The sequence below is a fragment of the Balaenoptera acutorostrata genome, chromosome 3, assembly GCF_949987535.1.
Source record: "Balaenoptera acutorostrata chromosome 3, mBalAcu1.1, whole genome shotgun sequence".
NCBI classification, from domain to species: Eukaryota; Metazoa; Chordata; class Mammalia; order Artiodactyla; family Balaenopteridae; genus Balaenoptera; species Balaenoptera acutorostrata.
The window spans coordinates 2,300,272-2,321,270 of NC_080066.1; the positions used below are offsets into that span (position 1 = coordinate 2,300,272).

General features: G+C 50.8%; 1 long non-coding RNA gene across 2 annotated transcripts in view; it reads right to left on the reverse strand.

Moving 5' to 3' along the window:
* Positions 1–8,966: 8,966 nt before the first annotated feature.
* The window catches only part of LOC103011775 (uncharacterized), a 39,461-nt gene continuing 27,428 nt past the window's right edge, over positions 8,967–20,999 (reverse strand). Inside the window, exons 1-4 of one of the 2 annotated variants that reach the window (XR_451553.2) lie at positions 18,806–18,940; positions 13,453–13,652; positions 12,495–12,694; positions 8,967–11,662 (exon numbers count right to left, since the gene is read on the reverse strand). This is a non-coding gene — a long non-coding RNA (uncharacterized LOC103011775). Of the gene's footprint in view, positions 11,663–12,494; positions 12,695–13,452; positions 13,653–18,805; positions 18,941–20,999 lie in introns of those variants that run through there. The other variant, XR_009007359.1, reaches the window with a different exon arrangement.

Consider the following 20,999-nt stretch of genomic DNA (forward strand, 5'->3'; position numbering starts at 1 on the left):
TTGAACAGGAAAGTAACATGATTGAATTTGCATCTGGAGTCTCTTAAAGAAAGGGGTGGGGAGAGAAGAGTCTAGAGGCAAAAAAAACCCAGCTAAGAGCCTTGGCAATGGTCCAGAGGAGAGGTGAGGAGGGCTGGAAGTGAGGGGGAGTCACGGGGAGTGGGTAGAGGGAACGCAGTCAAATCCCCTCTACTTCGGAGGTGAAACTAACAGGATTTCATGAGTATTGGATACTGGAGGTAACAAGGCAGGGACATCAAGAAGAACATCCTTCTAAGAGAAGGCAGCCTATCCTGAAGCATGCATCAGACTGTCAGGCAGTAACTCCTGGGAGAAGATTTATCTTCTCTTAAGAAATGAGATTTACTTTCTTGCTGTGTGTCTGGAGGATGAGGAGGGCTCTGCTGAGGCGGTGGAGAGGGGCTGACAGGTAGGTGAGGGCGGGGCTGGGAGCACGGGGCTTGTGTGTTCAGACTGAAATGCCGCTGGGGGTCCTTTGCACATGGGATGAGGAAGAGGACCTGTGGAGGTTCAGGACATACTCAGGTTCAGGGCTTCCTTGGTGGCGCAGTGGTTAAGAATCCGCCTGCCAATGCAGGGGACACGGGTTTGAGCCCTGGTCCAGGAAGATCCCACATGCCGCGGAGCAACTAGGCCCGTGAGCCACAATTACTGAGCCTGAGCTCTAGAGCCCGCGTGCCACAACTACTGAGCCTGCGTGCCACAACTACTGAAGCCCGTGCGCCTAGAGCCCGTGCTCCGCAACAAGAGAAGCCACCGCAATGAGAAGCCTGCGCACTGCAACGAAGAGTAGACCCCGCTCGCCGCAACTAAAGAAAGCCCGCACGCAGCAACGAAGACCCAATGCAGCCAAAAATAAATAAATAAATTTATTTAAAAAAAAAAAAAGAACGTACTCAGGTTCAAACCAAAACCAAGATAATCTCGGGCTGCCTCTCCACCCAGCTTTGACCAGGAAAGATGCTGGACAAGAAAACTATACAAGCGTCACTCCAGAAAATTCTGTCCCGTCCCAGTGGGTTTCCTTCCAAAGAGCAAAGTGAGGAGGTGGGATCTAACAAATCCAGGGATGGGAGGAGCACGGCGAAGTGTGCTGGTCACTGCCGGGGGTCACCAAGGCCATGTCGCCAACCAACCTGAGTGCAAGGAGAGTGGTTTTCCTGCGATCATCAACAACCCTGCCTCACTGGAAAACTTGCTTCATGGAAATGGTTTCATAATAGCCTGATGTGCAGCTTGGGCGATTTGGCAGGAAAGGAATCTCCAGCTGTGTGTCGACTGTTTCCCTGCACGCTGGACCAGAAACCCTCCTTCTGCACTCTCTTTCTTCACTACTTCTTTTACGGATTTGCCACTAGAGTGGAAGCCCTCTTTACCAGGCTCCCCCTAAAACGGCTAGATATCCCCTAATCTCCCTTTTTCAGGAAAACACACTGCCTAAAGCTCTGAGCATGCAGGATGGTTTGCCTGCGGGCTTCTCAGGCTAACTCCGGGCGGTGGCCCAGGTAGGCGGATCCAGGAAAGAGAGGGCGTCCACCCACCAGGGGACCAGAGAGACAGGACAAGCTGCAGCCCCGTGCGTAGGAGTCAATTAAACACAGCAAACACTGTTGCAAGCCTGTGAGACACATGCCGGTGCCTGGCCAGACTCTGAAGACGACAAGGTGTGAGACTGTCCCTGCCTTGTAGAGGCTGAGCCCAGGGCTTGCAATCCAGACCCTTCTAGAGGCCTGGCAGGGAACGGGCCAAGCCGAGGGGGGCAGGTGCGGTGGTGAGTGCTGGGGTCCCCCCACTCCTGTCAAGTGTCCCTAAGTGACAGGGCTGGCTCACGGGCTAGCCACCAGTACAGATGCCCAGGGCCCTGTGCTCAGAAGGCCCGACATTTGGGTTTTAATGCCCTTCATATAATGAATTTGATTATTAAATTTTAGTTTTGAATGCGTATTTTGTAAATGAAGTCTGATGGGACAACGGAGCAGGCCCCGGGAAGCCTCAGCCCACGGCGGGCTGTCTGTCACCAGCTCCCCAGGACAAGTTCTTTGTCCCAGCTCCCCAGCCCGGGAGAAGAAAGCTGATGTTTTCCCCATTACTGGGTGGCACCTTAGGCTCCTAGAAAAGACTCAAGTACAAACTCCAGGGCCCTGTGGAAGCCAGGTGAGCTTGAACTCCGGAAACCCTTGTCACCAAAGCTCGTGGGATTAACCCACATCTTTCCAAATAAACGTGGCAGCAAGCTGTGAAAATATTTGCTAAATTAAGCTTTATTTAGCCTAGATCGACTGCCTTTGCTCTCTACTCTATTCAGAAACATCAAACACCAAACCAGTCAAACTAACAAAACTCCCCCTCCTATCTAAAACAGGTGCTCTATAAAGATGATACTTGTGAACAGTGATCCTTTTTACAGTCGTCAGAACAGCCACGCTTTATTGATTCTTTAAGCCACGCATCACATGTTTCATTGCCCTTTCCTCATTAAGTGCTCCAAACGGTCCCAGCTGGCAAGATCCCAATGAGGTGCATTGTTCCTCTTAATCCACTCTAGTTCCTGAAAGGGTGTCCCGGTCACATTCCCATAAAAGGATAACAGTTTCCAAGGGCAACAGCAGTTATACATGGAAAATTAATGAATTTGGTTTCTTTATTCAAATAAGCACTTGTGGAACAATAAAATTTGGCAGTGGGGCTTGAAGCAGAGAGTGGTGGTGACAGGTGGTGAGAACAGAGGATGAAGAGAAGGCAGGTCTACATCCAGAAGGAAGCGGAGCCGTGTCCATGGACCACAGATGCTGTGGGAAATGCCTGGGAACACAGTCCTGGGTCCCAACCCACCAGGACCCAGATCATCCTGGGAAGACCCAGGGGACCAGACGGCCGGCCTTTGGAGGGCCGTGAGGCTGTCTCTTTGGCCTTACAATAAATCCCTCCTTTATTCTTTTTTTAAAAATTTATTTTATTAAAGTATTTACAATGTCATGTTAATTCCCCTCTTTGTTCTTGAATTAATTTTTTTTAACATCTTTATTGGAGTATAATCGCTTTACATTGTGGTGTTAGTTACTGCTGTATAACAAAGTGAATCAGCTATACATATATATATATCCCCATATCTCTTCCCTCTTGCGTCTCCCTCCCACCCTCCCTATCCTACCCCTCTAGGTGGTCACAAAGCACCGAGCTGATCTCCCTGTGCTATGCGGCTGCTTCCCACTAGCTATCTATTTTACGTTTGGTAGTGTATATATGTCCATGCCACTCTCTCACTTTGTCCCAGCTTATCCTTCCCCCTCTCTGTGTACTCAAGTCCATTCTCTACGTCTGCATCTTTATTCCTGTCCTGCCCCTAGGTTCTTCAGAACCTTTTTCTTTTGTTTTAAGATTCCATATATATGTGTTAGCATACGGTATTTGTTTTTCTCTTTCTGACTTACTTCACTCTGTATGACAGACTCTAGGTCTATCCACCACACTACAAATAACTCAATTTCATTTCTTTTTATGGCTGAGTTATATTCCAATGCATAATTTTTTGTAGGTTTTGGGTTCCTTAAAATCAACAGACCTTGACAAAAAAGCACCTAAAAATACCATAAAATCAGCATGTATATATATCTGGAAAGAACTCTCAAGATCATCCATTCCGATCTCTTCATTTTAAGAGGATGCCTGAGGCCCAGAGATGGTAAGTGGTGTCCCCAGACCACAGAGCTGGGGTTCAGCCTAGACTCCTCCCATGTGACACTCTTTCTAAGACACCACACCACCTCTTACTTGGAAAAATGTTGTTCAACACATAGACGGACCAATAGCTATAAAACTGTACCCTAGAATCATGTTTCTAGACTAGAGAATAGAACTCTATACCTTTATAGTCCATTTGGACTCCAATAATTAGAAATTGTTGATCATTTCCCATTGTCCTGAGCTGTATTTTTTAAAATGCCAGCCTGGCTTAGGAAAAACAAATTGGTTTCTACCATTTTGTACCCATTTTTACGTAACTAAATAACGTGCTCATGGCCTGTAATCCTAGTCTGTTTATCCAAATAGACTCTCTAGTGTACAAATTGTGTTAACAAATATATACTGTTAGGAACTATATGTAAGAAAAAGTAATGAAATTCTAGCCCGAAGATAAGACTTCATGAATGTGTGTGTGTCGGGTATTTTTCGTTTAATTTTTATTGCTGTTGGTTTAATTTTTTGCAATTTCAACTTGGTCTTCCCTTCAATACATGTAAATAGTAGCCCCAACCTGGAAACACCAGAAGAATGGATAAACAAGCTGAAGCATATTCATGGAAGAGAATACAACTCAGCGATCAAAAGAAAAGAAAAATATAGATGGAGCTTACAGTCACCGTGCTGAGAAGCTTTACGTGAAAGTATTGTCTCACTTACGTAGATTTCTAGAAGAGAAAACACTAATCTATGGTGGAAAATCAGAAAAGAAGCTCTTCTGGGGGCAGAGCAGGGACAGGCATTGACTGGGAAGGGGCACAGAGCAATGTCCCCATGGCGGGGGAGGTAAAGCTCTCTATCTTGCTAGGGGCTTAGGTTACAAGAGTGTATGCACATCCCCAAAACACAGCCAGTGAACATGGAAGATGTGCACATTTCATCATATGCAAATTTTACATCCAAAGGAAAAACCACAGACATTAAACCCTCAGTAATAACATGCATGCAGAAATATTTAGGGGATGGTGTACTGATGACTGTAATTTACCTGGCAGTGTCTTATTTAAAACGAGGAAGTTTGCTGGGTGGATAACGGAGTTGGACAGATAAGGCATGAAGCAAGTACGGGAAAAACGTTAATTGTAGAATCTAGGTGGTAGGCGTCCGTTAAAAATTCTTACTACATTGCTGTATGCTTGAACATTTTCATAATAAACGGTTGGAGGGAAAAGCCATGTACGAGCAGAGCAGAAGAGAGCAGGCATCTTCATAATTCAGGACCCTTTGGGCATCGGAAAGAAGCAAGGACACAGGGCTGGCACTGGGGGCGTCCTGTGGACCATGTTATATCCAGGAATATTTCTATGCCAATGACAGACAGAAAGACTGTTGGAAACAAAAGACAATCTCCTGTTCCAGCTTTGGGGAAGACAAAACAAACACCTGAAAAAAAGGCAATGAGAAAAGCACAAATGTACCCCTCACCCCACAAGAGATTAGCCCACGTTATCAGCAGAGACAAGCTGTGTTAAGGAGAGATAGTGGCCGAGCCAGCATCAGAGGCTAATCTCTCCGGGAGTTAGAGCTTCATTAACTTGTTTTCAGGAAGAATCCACAGATTCTGAACTATGACCGTTTGCATATTATTTCTTCTTATCACCAAAATAAATAAATAAATAAATAAAAAGAACATGGTTTGCCCACACGGGCAGTGATTGGTGGATAATGAAGACATAATGCTGACTGGTATTTGGAACTTGTCACTTATTGGTAAGCTCGTTTTTCACCCCCCTAAAATCTGTCCCTATCGGCGCTTAGGGCAGAAACCCTTTTTTTCTACCCCACTCCACCCACGTTGTTCCCTTTTCTCCTCTTTACTTGCTTTTTGAAGGGATCAGTGGTGAAGGAAGAGATTACTAGGAAGTACCCCGCTTTCTCCCCGCCCCCCATTCTCCTATCTGGGCTTGTTGCCTTCCAGGAACAGGGAGATCACTGCCACCTGCTGAGGCAGGACGGTTCCGGGCGTCACACTTGAAGACGGCATCACAGGAAGGGAAGCAGAGGCCAGAGGGTTCTCAGGGAGCCTCAGAGCCACTCCCAAAGTGAAAGCGAACTTCCTGGACCACGTGTGTGATGTTGCGGGGAGGACTGAGGACAGATAAGGACCTCGGAGAGGCAGGAACCATGCATCGGGCACTCGCCCCTTCCCCGGCTCTTCCCTCCGGCAAGGTCCCTCCGCCCAGGGTCCTAGCACTGTGGTCTAGCTTGTACTTTTGGAAAACCACCCCTTTCCAACATCCCTCCTCAGGCCTTCAGAAATCGTCTGCAGTTCCACAGTGTGCAGAGCGGAAGCAGCATGGAATTCGGAGTTGGGAAAACCTGGGCTCCAGTCTCTGTGTTCCCTTCTGTCTGGGTGTCAAGAGTGCAGGAAGGGAGTGTCTCTGGGGGCGCAGTGTCCCCCAGGCCCCAAGGGCAGGATGGCTGTCAGGCTCCAGGGGCCTCGTGGTGTGAGAACTCCTGGCGTAGCCTGGTGCCCACCGAACATTTGGGGTCTGGGAAAGGGGGTGATGGTGCAAAATGGAGGAGACTGAAGGCATTTCCCGTTCAAAAGTAGGTATCCCGGGGCAGAAACACTGCTCAGTTACCCATCACTGGTCGAGGGCCGCTGTGTGACCAAGCAGGCTGAGCGCTGCCATGAGGGGAGAGGGTTCGACTCATCCTCTGTGCTGGGTAACAACTCACACAGACAGTGGTTAGAACAACACACAGTTTTCATCTCACAGGGTCTGTGGGTCAGGAGTCCGGACCCGGCAAAGCTGGGGCCTCTGCTCACGGTGTCCCCAGGCTGAAATCAAGGTGTCCACAGGGGCTCCCATCTCATCCGGGTATCAGGGCCCCCTCCAGGGTCACTGGTTGTCAGCAGAATCCAGTTCCTTGCAGGGGTAGGACGAGGTCCCGTTTTCTTTCTATTTATTTATTAGTTTGTTTGTTTTTATTGAAGTATAGTTGATTTACAATGTGTGTTAGTTTCAAATGTACAGTGAAGTGATTCAGTTATACACATATATTCCTTTTCAGATTCTTTTCCCTTTGTAGGTTATTACAAGATCTTGAGCAGAGTTCCCTGTGCTATACAGTAGGTCCTTGTTGGTTATCTATTTTATATATAGTAGTGTGTGTATGTTAACACGCTTGCCCCCTTGGCAACCATAAGTTTGTTTTCTATGTCTGAGTCTGTTTCTGTTTTGTAAATAAATTTATTTGTATCATTTTTTTAGGATCCACCTATAAGTGATATCATATGATATTTGTCTTTCTCTGGCTTACTTAGTAAGATAATCTCTAGGTCTATTCATGTTGCTGCAAATGGCATTGTTTTGTTCTTTTTTATGGCTGAGTAATATTCCATTGTATAATATATATGTACCACATCTTCTTTAACCATTCCTCTGTTGATGAACATTTAGGTTGTTTCCATGTCTTGGCTATTGTAAATAGTGCTACTATGAGCATTGGTGCATATGAACATATGAACATTGGTGCATGTATCTTTTTGAATAATAGTTTTCTCCGGATATATGCCCAGGAGTGGGATTGCTGGATCATATGATTTTTTAAGGAATGAGGTCCCGTTTTCTTGTTGACTGTCAGTGAGGGTCACCTTCAGCTTCTAGAGGCCCCCCTTGGGTCCTAGCCTCTGACCACCCCCAACAGGGATGGTCAGAGCCAGCAGAATGGCTCTCCCTTCAAATCTCCCTTCAGTCAGCTATGAAGGGCACATAATATGTGATATATAGAATGTGACCAAATCATCCCATTGCTTTGCCAATAGGATGTAACCTTATCCAGGAAGAGGCCAGCCATCCTATTCACAGGTCCCACCTGTACTTGGGGGAGGGGGTTATATAGCATGTGATCATTAGGGGGCAGAATCTTGTGGTCCATCTTAGAAAACTTAGAACCTGGCCTGGGAGAAATGGGCTCAGAGCATCAGGCCGACAGGGAAGGGAAAGGGCCGGACTGCTCTCAGTCAGCACAAGGCTTGAGACCTCCCCAGCTTCTAGGAAGTTCCATAGCATGAGAAGGGCCTTGGGTTAAAGCCAGAATAGCCCCAGCCAGGTTTATTTCCTGAGTTTCCTTTAGAATCATGGATGCTTTGGTCATTTTTTAAAGAAAGACTATATATTGGGGGAGAGATGTTGCTTTTGCTGCTGCTTCTCAGAATAATGTGGGTCCAGGTCCATTCCTGAGACACATGGTGTCATCAGATAGTGAGGAATCAAGAATTGGATGCAGACAGACATCATGCCAGCCAGCAGAGAAGTTCTCTCTTCTTTGAAGACGTCCTTGGAAAGAGACTCCTGCTGCCCCAAGACCCTATTACCCAGCTTGGTATCTCTAGCCGGCAGGACAGACTCTGACTGAAATCCTCATCTTCTTGTAACCTCGGTGAAGGCATAGAAAATGATTCATAGATTCACAGATAAGAGAGAAAGAGACACAGAGGCAGAGAGAGACAATGAATCATCCATCCCTCAGCCTAAGGCTGAGAAAGCCTCGGGTTTGGGGTTGGATGTCTCCAAAGACCAAGATACAAATCAGGTACAATTCTCCCAGTGCCAGGCTCACCCCCTCTGAACACCAGTGCACTCCAGCCCTGGTGGATCTTTGCAATCTTACCTTGGGCTGTTCAAAGTCCTTCCCATCCAGTTTTTGGTAGGATTGCTTGGAGCAAAACCATCCCCTGGGACCTATTTATTGAGTGCTTACAATATGCTGGGCCCTGTGGGAACTCAGTGAAGAGGTCGGGCACAAACCTGTGAAAAATGAAACGGCAGGACCTAATACAAAGAAGACAAAGGAAGAGATCACAGGGTGCGCGCCCTGATTAATTGCCAGATGGTCAAGATAAAAACCTCCCAGGAGCTCAAAAGAAGCGGTGATTGCCTCACACCCGGTGCTGAGTCAGAGGCTGACTTGATTAAAAAATTTAGCCTGGATTCAGTCCAAACTATGTTTTTCTCCTTTCACCACCTTCCATTCTCCTCCCCCCAGATCTTTTGGATGTTTGGAAGTAGAGGTGTTTTCCAAGCAAAGTTGTAAGGCGAGTTGTCAGTCTAAACTTGCTTCCAAAGAACAGCAAGAAAGCCCAACAAAGTAGCAATGTCCTAAAGTAATCCTGCTTTTTCACTTGATGTCATAACTTAGTTTCAGCACGAGATACAGAAAGTCATAGATTGCACTCTTTAATGACTTTGGTGCAAGTAGAAACAAAATGCTTAATCACACCCTGTTTGATGCAGCTGAGCTTGAGTTGGCAATGCTGCGGGGTCTGAACCAACCCGAGGCTAGGGAACAGTCCTTCCAATAGTACATATTGAGCCTCTGCTTAAAACAAGGCAGGCCTGAACTTATCTTCCTAGAACTTACAGTTTATCTGCAAAGAGAGAAGTAACAGGTAATGACAACACAGCATGTTTGGGTTATCTATTCCTGTGTCAAATACCATCCTAAAACTCAGGGGTTTTAAAAAAGAAAAAAAAGATGCTTTTTGTTTCTCACAAGTCTCTGGGTGGACGGGGCTCAGCTGGGCAGCTCTTCTGCTTCACATTCTGGAGCAGCTGCATTCAGCTGGGAGCCTGGGGGTGGGGTGGAGTGCGGGGCTGGAAGGTCCAAGATGGTCCATCATCCCCCAGGGTCTCGCGTCATTCAGTAGACTAGCCTGGGCTACTTGAGGGTGTGGTGACTGGCTTCCAAGAAGGAGGGTTCCAAGGAAACAAGCTCCAGGATAGAGGTCCTATCAATGATTTGCCTGTATCGCTCTGACTCACGTCCCCACAGCCAAAGCAAGTCACACGGCCACGCCCACAGTCAGTGTGGGAGGGGCCACGTAAGGTTATGCAAACCAGGAGGCGTGGTTCTTCTGGGGACTAGCAAATAATCATCCTCCCCTTGATGTAAATACTACGAGAGCAGTAAGGAGCACCCTGGAGGGGCAAGGAAGCCAGGTTTAAAGGTCAAGGTGACTTCCTGGAGGAACAGACCTTAACCAGACATGAAGGATGGGGAGGCATGTCAGGGACCTCTGTTGTTTTGCCTCGCTATTTCTCGGAAAGCAACTCATAAGATTTGTGTTAGGTATACTATGTATATAAAGTAATTAATTTTTTTAATTTGTAAGAATTAGTCAACTGTTAGGAGATAGAGCCATAAGCACACTTTTCACATGGCCACAGCTGCCAGCAAGACCGATCGATTTCCACCGTGTCTCCCCTTCTTGCTCTCGCCCTGGTCCCCAGCGATGTGACTCTGACTTTGGATTCTACATGTCAGCGTTTCCTGCTCTCACTTTCCCCTTGGTAGTAGTGGATGCTTCCAAACTGGTAACATTCCTATGTTGATGGTTAAGCCTTAATTCTTGTAAGATGATCATTTCCTGATTCCCCGACTGATTTTTCTTGGGATTCTGAAAAACATAAATTTCCCAAGAATGGCGGAGAAGGCATTCTTGCCCAAGGGAACACTTGTATTGTGGCTGAAACAAAGAGGATGAGGGGGAGAGACAGTCCGAATGAGGTGGTGGGGGGAGGAGTCACGCAAGAGGGAAGGTCTCATGAACGCTTTTCAGTTAGAGCTTTATCCTTACGGCAAGAGGAGGTCACTGAAAAGTTTTAAGACGGGGAATGACAAGATCAGAATTGCATTTTAGAAAGATCTCCAAGGCAGAGGTGTGGATTGGATGCAGGGAAACCTACCAGAAGGCTGAAGAAATGATGCAATGGTGGTCTGAGATGGTCTGAATTGGGTAGGGGCCACGGGGATGGGAAAGGAAAGAACATGAGACCAGCCTTCGTGATTGATGAGGTGTAGGACTTGTGGCGTCCGGAAGAGTTCTGCAGTCAGCCTCTGCTCTCGTGCCCGATGACCTCCCCAGGAAGATACCCCAGGTTCTGAATGTTTACAGACAGCAGAGATAAGCACCATTTCTACTTGTAGCCACTGCCCCCCCCCCCGCAAACACTCCCCCAGTTATTTCCTTTTGTGGACACTCACCCTCCCTCCTTATACAGTGTTTGTCTTAATCTTGGAGTTTCCTAAACAAAAGTCATCTTTAAAATGATGATTTTCTACCAGAATACTCAAGCATCTCCCGGAGACAACTCTGTCCCATCATGTGTATGTCAGATTTAAACAGTGCTTTATCTCATTCTCCAGGCAGGAGCAAGCCAAGACAAATTCCAGGATGGAATTCCAAGATGCTGGAGAGCAATAAAGAAGGTGCTTTTTCACAGGACTGCCGCTAGCCTGTACGACTCTTCAGTGCTACTGAAAATGGTACCAGTTCCGCTGGGCTGATGCTCCCCAGCGGCTTCATTTCTGTGGCTGACAGCTGAGAGTGGCCCCTGGTTTGACGGGCCAGAGCAGCGCCCAGCGTTCTCGTGAGCTCTGCCCTCTGCAGGGGGACGGCTCTCCGTGGTCTCTCACATCTCTGTACCCCTGCCAGCAGAGGCAACACCTTCTCAAGGATGTTTGTGCTGCAGACGGCTCGGAAAAGAGAGATAGCACCTCCCTTTAGAGAAAAGGGCGGTTTGTACTATCCCGTACAATGAAGATGACTCTCTCCAAGGCCAAGGTCAGGTGTGCTTGCAGCCCGTGATAAATGACTGGGGTTCCTTAAGCACAGGGTTCCTGAGCTGTGACGCCAGCCTTGCCCGTGCAGCGTCCACCTGAGCCTGACGGGCGAGGGCAGCTGAGGGACAAGCCTGAACCTGATGTTGCCGCCTGAGCTGCTGCGTCTCTGTCTCTGACCCAGGAGTCTCGTGTCTTCTGCCAGGATCCGCTCAGCTGGGGCAGGCTAGCCAGTTAGCTAGTGAGGAGGGTAAAACCTCAGACCCGTCAGCGTTCTGAACCTCCCATGGAGCTTACGTTCTGATGGAGAGAGAGCTGCAGCCAGAGAAACCTGTAGGGAGAAGGTGGAAACAACATGTTCGCGGGGTAAGGTCAATACTGATGCCAGAGATCAGGCCGTCAGACAGTGATGATGGGCCAGAAATGCTGAAGCTTTCAGAAATGGGCTTGACTCTTTAGAAGAAGCCCAAGGTTATAGGAAAACATCTGTGGATAGGCTTTAGAGAACGAATATTTCCCCACTGACTTATTTTAGTGATGGCTCTCTCTTCATTGTTTGATTTTCTCTTGGCAATGCTTCCAAACCCTTTCCTCTGGCCACCCTTCCCTTCCTTATCAATCACAGTGACCTATAAAGAAAAACTTAACTACAGTGGAGAGACTGCTATTTAAAGGAACTTTTGATATGAAGCATTCCTTCTCCTTTGTTTTGTAAGCTTCAACAGCAGTGTTCACAGGCGACTGCATGTGTGTTAACCAGGGCAAGACTCGCTGCCACCATGACAAATGTAAAGCACGAGTGATACAGGTGGGCGGGCCCTCGGCTCCATGCAGACACTCAGGGCCTGGTGGATGGAGCTGGGGCTCTGGGAGCTGCACTATCTAGAGCACGTGCTCCCCAGCAAAGTAGAAGAAAGAGGTGATGAAGCCCCCAGTTTTAATCGCCTCAGCTCAGAAAGGGCACCCATCATTTCCACTTCTGGTCCATGGGCCTAGGTTAATGATACGGTCCGTGCAGTGGGTCAACCCTGGGCCTTTGTCATGCTCATCCAGCATGAAGCAGAAGGAGCAACTTGCCTCTGTGACCCTGAGTGCTGTGGAAGTAACACAGCCCCCAGGACGCCGGGGCACGTGAAGGGGAACAAAGGATGTCACCGCACTACCTGCGTGGACCAAGGGCAAAGGCCGAGATGAGATGCTGAACATCCTAGGGGGTGCTGACGTGAGCAGATGACAGTTTGGCCAGATGCTACCCGCCACCTGGCTCCTTGGTGGAATGTCAGCCCCCTGGGACTTGGGTGATACAAGCCACAGCCTCAGGGAGAAGAAAGGGGGAGTTTCCATCGTCCCAGCAGGATGTGATCTGGAAACAGAAACCAAGGTGATATGTAGACAAATGGAAAGCACTGTACTTCTGCACACCTTGATTTTTGCAAGGTCTGCTCGAGCTCCATCGCTGGGGAGTCACCGCCCACCCTGGAGGCAAGGAGTTCCCAAGGTCATCCCGAAACAAAGCAGGACCCTACAGTCTTTCCCCCACATCCTCTGCCTGCCTTTTGTCTGTGGACAAATTTTGGCCAAAGAATAAGTTTAATCAGAGAAGGGAGAAGATGCAGAAACAAAGGAAAGCACTCAAATGAGACCAAATAATAACAGTTTAGTCATTAAGCAGAGTCAAGGACCTTTAGTTCCTTCTCAAGGAGGAACCATATATTCTGAGCCACGACCTGGGAGCCGTCCTGTAGGTACTGAAGCCCCACCAGGTGGGAGAAGTTAACCACATGATGACCAGACTGTAGCCATGACAGAAGCTGCCACAATTCCAAGAGCTGGCCTCCAAGAAATGGGAACAAAGCAACCCTGGAACTAAAGACTAACTGTACTTAAACCATCAAGATGACTCTGGTCAGACCACCGCATGACCAATGTCAAGATGACCGTCAGAGCTGACTGTGCTGTTTCTGCACAGAGCCCCCTCTCTCTGTCTATAAAAGCTCTTGCCCCCTGATTGTCAGGGGGGGTGTGGAGGGGAGTTGGCCTTTGGACAGGGGTCCACCCCTGTCCCCTCCCGCTGCCCAGTTACCGGCCTCCAAAATAAAGCAAACTTTCCTTTTCACCAACCTTGCTTCTTTATTGGCTTTTGAGCGGTGAGCGCCCGGATCCACTTTCGGTAACAATCCCAGTCCGCAGGGCAGTCCTTCCAACAACGCTGGCCTTCTGCATCCATCACAGAGAGAAATGGGCTTTTAACTTAAAAGGACGCATTCTTATTCAACAACTGTTTATGCATCTGCTAGCCGCCATTCTGGGCCCTGGAGATGCTGCAAGGAACCAACCAGACGCGGAGCTTAGAATCTAATGGGGAAAAGACTCACGATAAATAAGGAAGATGCAGAGGTGTTCGGTGCGGGAAGTGCTGCAGAGGAGCTGGGGCTGCGGGAGCCTGAATGAGAGTTCAGACAGGCGGCCGGGGCGCCACTGAGAAGCGGACCTTTGAACTTGACCTGAGGGAGTGGAGGGGGAAGCTGTGCGGACATCTGGGCTTGGGGGCTCCCAGGAGCGGACACAGCAAGCGCACAGGCCCTGGGATGACGCACACCTGCCATTCGGGCATGGCAGGGACCCAGGGTCTAGAGTGGGGGGCCCACGGGGGTCCTTGTGGATGTGCTCAGAGGTGCTCCAGGACAGTGCTTTGCGGCCCTTAGGAGGACTTCGGCGTTTACTCCGAGCGATAACAGGAGCTCCGTTAGACTCCATCTTTGGAAATGCAAGAGGTAGACGCTGGGAGAAAACAAGAAGAATTAGGAACGTAACCCTCCGCAGCAACCTGAGATTCTCGGAGACTTACGGGAGCATTTAAGACTCTGTTCCTAAGACAGCTATTTCAATGTTCTGCAGTATCTTACCGTTTACCCTGCAGGAGATGATGTGATGACCAGAAACCTCACCGCCCGTCCGCCCTCAGGCAACGCCCCCTGCTGGCCGTCAGCGGTAACGCAGGCCAGGCGTTTCTCTTGAGCCCCCAGCCTGGAGGGGTACCCCGCTCGGTAGGGTGGGAGGGGGCAGGACTCTATTTCTTTCCATCTGATTCCTTCCCCCCAAGGGCAGCAGCTCTGCGGGGCGAGGCCAGGTGACTGTCTTTGACCACAGGCTCCAGGCAGCGCCTCTCGCTGGCTTCTCCTCGGATCCCCGACGGCGGCGGGGCGGGGGGCTGACCTCCAGGCTCCCCTCCCGCATGGGGAGGGCGCGAGGCAGGCTTCCCCGGGCGCCCCCGGGACCCGCAGAGCTGGTGCCTTCAGGGATGGGGGTGCCCACGTTGACTTGGCGGGGGGCCCAGACCTGCGGCTGGCGGAAGGCGTCCCCTCCCTCAGGGTTTCGGCTGCCCGTTCAGGACACACGGAGCCCTCGGGAGGCGGCAGGGGCGAGGTCCAGGGTTGGCTCGGCCTGGCTCGGATCCCTCCTGTTCCCGCTCCGTCCAGCCCGGGAACATCTGCTCCACACCCAACCTCCAGGCCATTCAGGGTTCCGGTTAAAGGGCAAAGGTGCCCTTTCTGGGTCCTGCCCAGTGCTGGCGTCCCCGGACGTCCTACCACGTGTGCCCCCCGCTGGTCGCCTCAGCCTGTGTAAGTGCCCGTGTGCCTCTGCCGTGGTGTGCTAGGGCCTCCATGGGAGCATGCCCACATTCACGCAGGGGGCAGGGGGCATCTGTGGGCTGTGCCGTGTCCACGTGTGAGCTCAGGACCACCCCTGCCTGGACTGGATAGTGTTCCCCCCAAATTCCTATGCCGAAGCCCTAATCTCCAGTGTGACTGTGTGTGGACGTAGGACCTTTAAGGCAGTGATGAAGGTTGAATGAGGTCATAAGGGAAGGCTGGTGTTCTCGTGAGAAGAGGCACGGACGCCGGGGGGCGGGGGGGACACCTGCACAGGGAAAAGGCCGTGAGAGACACAGCGAGAAGGTGGCCGTCTGCAAGCCCAGGAGAGAGCCTGCTGCAGACACCAACCTGCCGACACTTGACCTTGGATTTCCAGCCTGCAGTAACTGACAAAAGAAATGTCCGCGGTTCAAGCCTCCCAGTCCGGGGTGTTTTGTCCCGGCAGCCCAAACAGACTAACACAATTCCCCTGTGCTTTTCTGATGGGATGTCAAACAATGGGAAGCGAGAGAGACGGTCTATTCTAAGACATTCTCACTCAGAGTGAGGCAGAGAGGCTGGGATGGGAGGGAAAGGCAGGAAATAGGACAGGAGCAGAGGCTGACTGCTGTTGTCAGGACCCCCCAGGACCTCCGTCCTATGGGTTGCATCCTGCTTCCTTTTCCTAATTGTCATCAGGAGGCTGCAGCGGGGCCCAGTGACCCTCCGTGGCCTCCCATTTGCCAAGAGAAGACTCCCCCAGGTCGGAGCTTACACAGCTAACTCCCCTGCAGCTGGAGCTCTCCCCCGGCCCAGGCAAGCATTTGTGGGTGAGCACGTGCTTTCCCTTTGGAGTTGAAAACGCTGGCATCCCAGGCAGGCCTGTGTTAAGCCAGGGCTGGGCACAAATAGCTCCCTGCGTTGTTCAGCCACTGCAGAGATCCATGTGCCCTTTAAAAATAGCAGTGCTGTGCTAGAAATGTTCAAGAGAAGACACGTTGGGTGTGTGTGTGTCTGCCACTCCCTCTTCTATCTTCGTTCTGAGATACAAAATTAGAGCCTTGCGGAAGGGAAAGGGGAAAGAAGATGATTAACACACAGCCGTGCCCACGCGTACCCCACCACCTCTTTTCAGATTGATACCCCGCACACCCTGCCCAGAGACAGTGCTTAGCAAGAACGCGCCTTCTCCAAACCACTAGGAGGCACCCATAAAGGAATCTGTCTGAAAATAAATGAGTAGACTTAAAACTCAGCCTTCCTGGTTGAGATCAGTTGAAAAAAGCTACACTGGGTCTGAGGGAGAAAGAGGGAGAGAGTGGAGAGATTTCACTAATGGACAGGAAATGCTTTTCAAGGCAAAATCTCTCTCCTCCAAGCTGCCTTGAAGCCACGAAGCTACCTTCTTGGATGGGAACAGAGCAGGGTGGGGCGAACGCTGGGGCCTGGAGCTGGGGCAACACCCTCACCCCAACACACACACACACACACACACACACACACACACACACTGCAGGCCTGACTCAGCTCAGGGCCACTGTGTAACCAGCACAAGGGCGTGGACTCAACATGAAAGAGGTCCCCAGGCACTCGGACCCTTGTTAGCAAAAATAGTGGTGCTTGGAAGCGACAGCTGGGATGGTTGGAATTGTAACGAGAAATTCCAAGAGGGCTGGACGCTTCTAGGGGAGCCTGTGAGTTGAGATGGGGACAGATGTTCCATCGAGGGAGAGAAAAAAGTTTAAAGAACCCTGTCATTCCCAGCCATCAGCTCCAAGTTCTAAACTGAGAAAACTGCTATTTGCCTCAGAGAAAGAAAGGAGAAGCGCAGCCACGAACACTGTATGTAGGAGGCGGCTGGCATCTCCCCTACGAGGGCCTTGAGACCTTTGTACAAATCAAGCGCCCTCGTTCCTACTGCTGTAGGCGGCGCTGACCCTGCTCTCAGAAGCGGTTTTCCTGATGCCCCCGGTGACTCCAAAAGCAAGCTCTTTCTACTTGCATCCCTCATGCAAACAGACACTATACCTAAGGCTCGAGGTTAAGGGTCACTTCCTGCATTTGTTCTGCTGATATTTTTGCCGTTTCCTCTCCACCATTCACTGCTTCCTGCCTCTTTCTCCCTTCTCTCTAAGCGAAGAGTCCGTTACTGGGCACTTATTGCAACCGTCGACGAGATCCTAGGTTAGGAAGTGTGCAGAGGCTCTCACCCGATCTTCACAATCACCCTCCAGAAGGAGAGACTCTGAGCTTCAGTTTACAGAGGAGTAAATGTGGGCCCAGAGAGGTGCCTACCTTGACCGAGGCTGCACAGCTAATGCGCGTTAAGGTCAAGATTGCAGCCCTGTGCCCCTCTAAGCCGGCTCCCGCAGCCTCTCCAGGCCTGCCCGGGGCCCCAGGACGGAGCGGGAGTGGCTCTGGCAGAGAGTCCTGAAGGGGCGCCGTGAGTCCCAGCGGGGCTGCGCTGCCAGATTTCCTGGATTTCCGAGCCAGCTCGTGCCGATCTGCCCTGGGGTGTGGGAACCCACGGCAGCCCCAGGACCCTGCTTTCCTGGGCACTTAACACTCAACACCACCACCAACGGCGAGATTCTGGTGAATCGAACAGTAACCCCTCCTACAGAAAGATCAGGGGCCCAAACCCAGTCACAAAGGTGAAAGCGGCCCCAGAGAGAAGGGGATGGCAACTTCTAACAAGATCAGACAGAAAGACAACTCTGTATATTTTTATTGAAAACTCAGCAGAAACTGCCAGCTCCCAGGTGGGAAGAAACGGTCTGGAGCCAGCCCGAGTCTGGGACACACTCATCGCGACCTCGCCGGCCCCTCCATCCACACCCTGGTCCCTCCAGCCACTGGAGGGTCACAGTTCCCGAGGGCAGAGTCCAGCAGCCGCCCAGGCCAGCGAGGGCTCGTTAGCCAAGGCCGTGCTCCTGTGATAGTGGTCAGAGCCCGGGGCCAAATAGGAGAAGGAATCCAGGTCAAGGTTGGGCTTTGAGCAGAGCTGACAGATTAATCTTTGTAGCAAGCACTGAGTCTCAAATGCACCCAAATTCTTTAACATTCAGCTCCCAAAGCACACGATCTCCCCCAAACAAAGGTCGATTTGTAGACTTCCTTTGCCCTCAGCTTATTCCCCAATCTTGCCCACCATCTTCTAAAAATCGGTGAAAAATAATTTGGGTGACTTCCCTGAGTAGCTCGGAGAGGAGTTAAGGCCAGGAGGGAGTCCAGGGAACCGTGGGATTCGTGTCACAATTAGGTCCCGTGCAGACACATTGATTTCTGCGATCGGGTTGCAGGTTAGGACTTGATGCAGCCGCAGGCTCGGAGAGTTAGGGGTTCAAACCACAAGCCACGCATGGACCGGCACAGGCCGCTCAGCTCCGGGGGTATCAAGCTTGGAAAAGATAGTGACAGTTTCAAGACCTGGAACTGGCACCCTCAAGCTTCTGGAGGAGGAAAGGGAAAAGGGAGAAGTGTGTGTGGGGTGAGAGGGGGAGAGGAGGAGAGAGGCTGGGAGGGGCGCAAGGGGTGGGAAGTGGGGGGAGGAGAGAGGAGGGGAGATGGGGAGGGGGAGGGAAGGGAGAGGGAGGAGAAGGGAGAAGGGGGAGGGGAGGAGGGGGAGGAGGTGGAGAGAAGGGAAGGGGGCAGGAGAGGAAGGACAGGCTGACTTGTGCTCTTGAACCCAGGGCTTCCACGTTCCAATAGGAGTGCGTTCCCAGACCAGCTGAAGCTGTGAAGCAGGAGGGCACTGTCTGCAGGACCAGCACCTGGGTGCTGCTTGTGCAGGTGACCCACCACCTCCCCCAGCCCGTGCCCAGGTCACGTGTGCTTACCAGCTGGCTGGAGGATTTGCTCCGTGAAAAGGGGCAGCTGGTCCTTCTTGGACTTTGCTTGGGTTTCTGGGGCAGGGAACCTAGATGTCAAGTTTAATGAGCGTCTTTCCGGCTCCCCAGGAATGGAAAACATGCTTGTGGGTGAGGAGGAAGCTGATCATAGCAAATACACCCATTTCTGGAGGACAAGCATCGCCGTGGGACGGGCCTCTGTCCAGGGGAGGAGCAAGCCACTTCCTGAACCTGGGCACTGAGCTGTGACCCGGGGACGTGGCGGGGTCTCAGCGGCTGTGGCTGATTCAGGTGCTTTGGCTGACCCGGCGCAGCTGGTTTGCTGCACTGTGGTGGCCTGGTTCAAGCAGCACTAAGACTGCCTTTTCTGGGGCCTCCATCAGTGGTGCTGACATTTCATACGCACGCTGGAATATATACACAGGAATTTAAAATGTTCTGGGTAATAAAAGAAAGCCTCAAGAACACTAGTACTGTAAAACAGTGGCGTGAACATTGATATCACAATGATATTAAGGGAAAAATATCAAGAGCTTCACTGCTTCCTTTCCGAGCCTTTACTAAGACCAGAAGTGAAAGACTCCCTGTGACTTTAGCCTCCAGAGTGTAAACTTGGCCAATCTGTCAAGCAAATAACACGCAGTGACTGTGTGACTTTGGGTGGTGTTACTGGGCAAATATCAGAAAAATACGTCACTTGTTCCCAGGACGCAAGGCCTTTGGCACTTAAACCAGGACAGTCCAGGCAAACCGGGACTTGGTGTAACACACGTCCAGGCCCAACCCAGGCCACCTAATGAATTCCTGCCTGCTTGTCAAGGCTGGGATCTCCCCTCTGAGAAGGCCTGTGGCGCTGTGATCCATCCAAATCCTCTCCTGGTTTGTGGCACTCGTGACATGCTGTTCTTTTGTGCTCAGCTGTTCCAGGTACGTCCACGAACTATAGCACTAGCGTTGCCTGGGAGCTTGTCAGAAATGCAGGATCCCAGCTTCAACCCTTAAATCTGCACATTTCACAAGGTCCCCAGGAGGTTGGTACAAAATTTGCGATGCCGTCCTAATTCTCCATTTGGTTTGAGAGGTGGACTTGTTTCTCCCAACCAGGGGTACAAACAGCCCCACAGAATGAGGGTCCCCTCCTGCCATGCTGGGTACAACGTGGGCACTCGGGCACCTTAACTGCTGGGACTGCATGGGGGGCCCTAAAACGTGCTTGGGAGTCACCTCAGCCTCTCCCCTCACATCCTGTTCCCAGTTGCTTCCGAAGGAGTTTCATAGACCAAAGAACACGGACATATATGGCAGTGAGTGCTGCATATCTGGTTAAGGAGTCTGGACATTGTCACTCTTCTTGGCGACTTTGCGTCTGAGCCCCTCCCTGTGTGAAGCGAGGTTCCCCGACCCTGAGTCTTGGTGGGAGACAGGTGATGCCAGATTTACATTTTCCTCTGCGGCCCAAACCGTGAGTAGCAAGACCCCCCGAGAACGGCGTGTCCTCAAGTGCCAACTGAGACTGTGGGCCTGTGACCTTGGCCTCACCCTTCAGACACTCCCCACACTGGACCAGGCAACCAGTCTCGCTGGAGCGGGGGGACCACTGAGCAAGGTTCCAGGGGCAGAGGAGCGATCACAGTTCCAGCTAGGAGGGCGGAGCAAGTGGAGACCCCAGACCCACAGGGGAGATGGTGGGTCTCACCCTGGGCTGGTCCACTATGAGATGTTTCTGGGTGGCAGTGACGTCTCTCAACCTGATTCTCAGATTTTCCAATTCTTTCAGCTTCTCAGTATACTTTCGGTAGATTTCTGCTTATGCAGTCGGTTCCTTTTACGAGCACTGACTTGCAGGACATGGATGTTCACTTGTGAAGGTCAGGGCCTCCCTTTCTAAAGATCCTACTGGTAACGAGGAGGCAGGAGAAACCATGGGCTTCACGGAGACTAATTAGCGCCTGAGAGTCGAATCGAAACATTCTATCTTCTGCTTTCCTACCACATCCTGTAAGTGTGAACAAATCAGGGATCTGATTACGCTGGAAGACGTTCAGGCCAGTCCCAGGGACCTACGGAATATTGTACACATTGTACTCTTTCACACAGGAAAAGAGAGAGCCATCGTTATTTCTTTTTCACTTTGGAAACGGCTGGATCTGGCACGCAGAACTCAGTCAATCTATCACAAATA